Consider the following 6,392-nt stretch of genomic DNA (forward strand, 5'->3'; position numbering starts at 1 on the left):
AAAATAGTCATCCGACACATTATAAATCAGGTAGAACTCCCCGCAAAAAAAAAATCAGGTAGAACTATACATACTATAACTATGAGTGTAGTCTAGTTAAATTTGTTCTTGGCTCATACCAGTACTTTTGAACGGGCTACCCACACGACAGCGCATCACTGAACCATGCGATGGAGAGTGGTGTCGCACATTCGGTCGTTAATCCATATAAATCCCGTAAATTAATTGTGCTTTAGGTTTTATATGATACATAATATTGATACACAGGTTAATTGTGCTAGTAAACAACCAGTACATGAGGACTGTTGAGCTGAATCAAACATCACAGCATCAACTAAAGCATCATTCACTGGCCTATCATACCCAGAATTGACTCTTGTAACAGTATAGAAACCAACCCCAAGTTAAAAGTATGTTTTACTTCCAATGAGCTAAAGCTACTAAACAGCAGTACATCAGTTGCAGAACAAGCAGGCCTAATATGCAACCAGACATAGCATTGCCAATTTTAAAGCTTCCTAAGGATTATATATTTTTGAAGCAGAGCCTAAGTTTGTAAAACAAAGAGAGTAACCATGAAAGGCAAGAAATGTGCAAGCAGGCAACATCAATAAGTAGTCACGACTGATGCAAGCAACACCTTGAGCGTTAGAAACAATGAAATCAAACATCATAAGTGTAAGTGCGTTGTTACATAAATTGGTTCTTGTTGTGACTGCAAACCTCAAACAAAATAAATGTTCCATAATTTAGATTTTGTAGACAGATTCAACAGCTACCATCTAATCTAAGCTGACACAACAGGTACGAACTCACAGATCCAAAAGAGGCCCACGGCTAAATGAAATGCCAGAAATGAATAATCTATAGGCACTAGGTAGTCATCTAGAGCTAATAGTCTGCATGTTGCAATGCCGAGGCTACCAGCCCAGAAAAGTGACATTTTGATAACGCAACAACTAAATATCTCTAGATGTTAAACTAAACAGCCAGCAAAACTAAAGATCTCTAGATATTGAACTAACAGCCAGCAAATAAAAGGTTTTACCTTCACTTGCACGCATTCGAAGCGTCTTAGAATTGACCAGCCGAGCTTGGCTACCTCAAACGCCACCCCAAAGAACCACACCGCCCAAGCCAGATAATAGTTGTGGTGACCGTCATAGTAGGCATGACGGCATAGTGCGTAGAAGGTTGAGATGGTGCCACCAAAGACAAACGTGAGTAAGACCGCATACTGCAACAAACACAGAGTAACAATTTATTAGGAAGATCGCAAAGCACAAAATAATAGAGATAGAGAGACTTTGTTTGGGGTATAGTGTATTCCTACCCATCTTGTCGGGTTGGTGACATCAATCTCAGAAACTCCCAGCTTATGAAGGTAATAAATCGACAAGCTCATGAGGTGAAGGCCGACTACAAAAGAAAGAAAGGTGACAAGCACCATCTTATCTTCCCTTGCCGGCCCGAACATCTGAAGCCAAAGGGTGAGAACTGTAGTACCCGCCTCCATGGCCATCTCCAGCCAAGAAAAGCAGTCAAGACACGGAACTGCTCAGTCCATGGTGCACATATAGGCCAACCTATAAAAAGTACGAGAGAAAAAATAAGATAAATAAAATACTTGATCTGAAAAATAGATAGATGACGAAGTATTTATTAGAAGAAAAGGCTAATCAGCAAGAACAGTACAAAAAGTCCCTAGAGTTTAAACTCTCAATGGGGCGAGGTAGGAAATTGGACAAGGGCAAATCAAATCTTGTAAGGCAAGCGGAAATCTTGGTGTGTAGATTAAACTCCGTCAGATTTATGAAGAAAGAAGAGGGAACCTTGCTATGCATGCTGTTTCCTTCGATTGATTCAGGACAGACATACGAAAATATCAAGCTTTTTTTTAAACCCCAAGAACAGATCAGAAGAACGAGCACGATCGAGCATCATGCGGTTTATGGGAGAAACTCGGCGACAGAAAAAAAAAGCTCGTGCAACATTTCAAAGCAGGAAAACGAAGATCTTTCCCAAGAAAGGCAAGTGCATGAGATAAAGATCTTGCAATCATGGCAACCAGCAAAACGAAGATTTTGCCAAGAAAAGGCTTTGCATCTCTCGGTGGGAGCATCACCTCCATGGGAGACAACAGCAAAATATTACATCCTTTCAGAACTAGCAGCAAAGCTAAGATTTTTGTCAGATCAAGAAAAAAAGGACAAATGCATGAGATAAAGAGCCATGGCTTTTGCATCCTCTCGTCGGGAGCACGACCTCCATGGGGTTGGGCCGGTGGAGGAAGTCGGACAACAGAACGAACAACTATTGCAACCTTTCATAAGAACCAGTAAAAGAAAGATCTTGCCACAAAAAGAACTTTCAACTCGCGTAGGAACAAATCGAATCAAGCAACAACCATGCCAAGAAACGGCTTTGCAGTTGGATCCTCTCAGTCGGAGGACGAGGCTCCGTTGTGGGGTGGAAATCGGACAAGAGCAAAACAAGAACTTTCTTGCAACCACTCAAACAAGAAAAAAGGCCAGCAAAAGAAGAATCTTTTCATCAAGACATAAAGGGAGCAGAGACTGCATGAGGTTTTGGGGACGAAATCGGAGAAAGCCAGCATCAAGAAAAGAAATTGCAACCTCGAAGGGAAGAGAAATCGAACAAGGTAAAGAGCCACGCTCAGGCAAGAAACAGACTTAACTTGCATCTCTCCGTGAGCCCGATGCTCCATAGGATTTGAAGTTAGAAGGAAATCCGAAACCACAAAAGAACTCGCAACATTCGAAACGAAACCAGCAAGGGAAGATTCTTACGACGGAAGAACAGCTCGGATGAGATGCAGCACAACAATGAGCAGAGCGTTGCCAAGGAACGGCTTCGCTTCCTTCTCGGCCGAAACGTGCGCAGCCATGGGGTTTGGTTGGGGAGGGGGAAGCCGATGGGCTCGGGAGGGGAATGGGAGAGAAGTGGGAGAGGGTGTAAGCTAGGGCTTATAGGGTTTAAATAGGAGAGGCAGGAATATTCGAGAGGCCGTGAGGTAGGGCTGAGTAGGAGCATAGGATACTCCGTAGTCTATATTCTGTTTAAAATAATCAACCTGTGATACTAGGCTCGTATGGCCTCCTCCCCTTGTCAGCCGTCGAATGGGTTCAGGTTTACGGAGCAACTAAAGCGGGATTACTAAATCGGACACATCAAACGTTCATAAGAGCAAGTTCAATGGGGCGACCCATTTCATCCGCCGCGTTTGTTTGGGTCGACGCGGATAAAAGTGGCGGCCCAACACGCCGACCCAAACTCAAATCGTGTCCGCTTGGCATCCGCGCGGACCCATTTCCGGCCCAAAATTGCGCCTGGAATGCGTCGGCGCGGACGCGAAGCAGACGCGCCGCGCGTCTCCTCGCCGACCGCCGCGTCCCCACCTGGCGGCCACCCAACCGCCACCGGTCGTCTTATTTATGACAACCACCGACAACAGGCCCATGCGTCAGCCAGTGCGCGCGTCTTTTTTTAACCACGCGTGCGGCGGGGTTGGCCTCATGCACTTCTCCCGTCCACATCTGGCCCCACACCACTCCCTTTGCTTCCTCGCCCGCGACCGCAAACCCTAGCGCGCGCCATGGGCCTCTTCGGCAGCAGCAATGGCAAGGGCAAGGGCAAGGGCACCCCCGGCGCCTCGTCATCCCGTGCTCCCCCTCCCCCACCACCGCCGGTGCGTTTCCGCCCTAAACGTCAGCGCCTGCACATCCCGGTGCACCAAGCGCGGTGGCACTGGGAGTACAGGCAGCCCTTCCCCTACCCCGACGTGACGCTATCGCACCATTGGCATTTCGATCCAAACCGGATCCCGGTGCCGGCGGTTCCGTGGACCCAGCGGGCGCACGATGACGTGGTGCGCCGGCGCCACGCACTGCTCACGTCGAAGCAGCGTCGACTGCCCGAGTACGCCGCCGACTCTCCCAACTGGAAGGCTTGGTTCGCCCTCGAACACGAGGCGGCGCTCGGGTGTCGACGCCGTCCCGCCGCCCCCGGAGGTAGAGCCGGAGGACATGGAGGCGGAGACGGAGTACCAAGCCGCCCTCGAGGAGGCCCTGCAGCACGCGCTGGAGGCTAGCCGCATCGACGAGGATGTGCACTGGGATGGGCTGGAGCAAACCCTTGCCCTGTCGGCGGCGGGGGGCTCCGTCCACACCCCGCTCGTTGTGCCGCCACCTCCACCATCGCCGTCCGTCCAGCCCAAGCCGGAGCCGGAGCCGTCGCGTAAGCGCTCCTCGCCTCCACCCACTTGGCCGGAGGAGGCCTACTCGTGGACGGGCCAGTACCGCGAGTGGGTGAGCGCGCCTCCCGTCCACTTCGCCGCCACGCCGGAGTAGGAGGCGGCCCACCTCGAGCGATGGAAGGAGCACTGGCTTCGCCAGGAGCAGGCTGACGGCAAGGAGCAGATGCGCTACGAGGCCATGCTCCAACGCGACGCGGGGGCGCTCCGGGTCGAGGAGGAGGACGAGGAGTGCGCGCGGCTTGCCGCAATGCCGCCGCCCCAGCAGACGCCGGAGTAGGCTGCCCTGGCAGCGTACCAGGTGGTGTTCGGGTGGGACGGCCCTGCTCCGGTCTTCATCAACCTCACCGACGATGACGGCGTCGAGGGCAAGGGCAAGGGCAAGGCCGACGACATCTAGGGCAGCGTGCGGGGCGGCAGCAGGCGGGTGCAGACTTTTTTTAATGTTTTATTTAATGTTTATTAGATGTAGGTGGACTTTGGCCGGCGTTTGACCGGCCACTTTATGTTTAATTATGTGTATTTATGTTTATTTTGTGCAACTTGTTTTTTTCACGCGGCACATTTGGGTCGGTCTCCCCGTTGTACGGTCAAGTCGACCCATTTTAAAATGCGGACGCGCACGTCCGCCTGACCGACCCAAACGAACAAAAAGCGGACAAAGCGCGCGTCCGTTTGGGTCGCCCCGTTGGAGTTGCTCTAAAGGCCCCTCCGCGGACATTGGTAGGGGAGCCTATCATCCAGCATTTGTGCATCTACGACGACCTTCAAATGCTTTGTTTTTATTTTGCGAGTTGACGGCCTTTAAATTCTCTTAGAGCATCTCCAACAGTCGCGCTTCGCACCGCACGCTAAAAACTAGTATGCCGCGCGCGCTTTGGCTGGTTTAGCGCGGCCGCTAGCGCTGTCTCCAACAACCGCGTTAAAATGCAGCACGCGCGCGCCGTTCCAACAGCACGCGCGGCACGCACAAACCACATATACATTTCAAATAGAAGCAAAAATGATCAAATTAAACAAACTAAATCAACAATAAATAGTTCAATTTCGTTATCATTACAACCCAAACAAATAGTTTATCATTCAATACAACAAATACTGCAATAAACACAACAAATAGTTCAAGAACAATACAATGTCGAAGGCAAAAATCATGCTCTTTGCCGTCCATGCCATGCCCACCACTCTTCAATCAGATCCTTCTGAAGATCTATGTATGTTGCGTGACGTTGAATGGAACGATAGGAGGCAACAAAATGGGCTACCCTTTCAGCCCTCCGTAGCAATCGCACGGGATGTCCCAAGAGCTTATACTGTGAATAGTCTAAATCTTGGCCACGCTCATTCTCGATGATCATGTTGTGCATGATCACACAAGCATGCATGATGTACCAAAGCATTTTTTGATCCCAAAATCTAGCCGGTCCTCTCACAATAGCAAATTGGGCTTGCAAAATCCCAAATGCTCTCTCCACATCTTTTCTAGCCGCCGCCTGAGCATTGTGGAAATCAAGTTTTTTCTTACCTTCCGGTTTTTTCAACGGCTTCACAAAGGTTTGCCACTTTGGATAGATGCCATCCGCTAGATAATAGCCATAGTTGTACGTACGGCCATTTTCCACAAACTGCACCGGTGGCAACTCACCATTTGCAGTCTTATTCATCAGTGGTGACCGGTTGACAACATTGATGTCATTTAAAGATCCAGGCATTCCAAAGAATGCATGTCAAATCCAAGTCTCCTGATCGGCCACCGTTTCAAGGATTATAGTGGAACCCTTTTTTTGGCCGTGGAATTGCCCATGCCATGCCTTTGGACAATTCTTCCAACTTCAATGCATGCAATCTATTGAGCCAAGCAAACACTTGCATAATTCCCACTGCAAAGCGCTTGACACACATGATTGCTTGGCTCTCACCCATAGCCAAGTGATCATCAACTAGATCAGCCGGGATACCGTATGCCAACATACACAAAGCGGCTGTCACCTTCTGAAAGGTGCTATGCCCGAGCTCTCCGGCGGCATTCCTCCTTTGCTGAAAAAACTGGTCATGGCTCGCTAGTTTCTCTGCAATGCGCCTGAACAAGTCGGTGCTCATCCTAAACCGGCGACGAAAA

General features: G+C 49.6%; 1 long non-coding RNA gene across 1 annotated transcript; it reads right to left on the reverse strand.

Moving 5' to 3' along the window:
• Positions 1-1,054: 1,054 nt before the first annotated feature.
• LOC123065563 (uncharacterized) lies at positions 1,055-2,948 on the reverse strand. Its single transcript, XR_006431065.1, has 3 exons — positions 2,811-2,948; positions 1,334-1,586; positions 1,055-1,237 (listed from the first exon to the last, which is right to left on the reverse strand). It is a non-coding gene; the product is annotated as an uncharacterized lncRNA (long non-coding RNA).
• Positions 2,949-6,392: the final 3,444 nt, after the last annotated feature.

Source organism: Triticum aestivum, chromosome 3B (genome assembly GCF_018294505.1).
Source record: "Triticum aestivum cultivar Chinese Spring chromosome 3B, IWGSC CS RefSeq v2.1, whole genome shotgun sequence".
Taxonomy (NCBI): Eukaryota; Viridiplantae; Streptophyta; class Magnoliopsida; order Poales; family Poaceae; genus Triticum; species Triticum aestivum.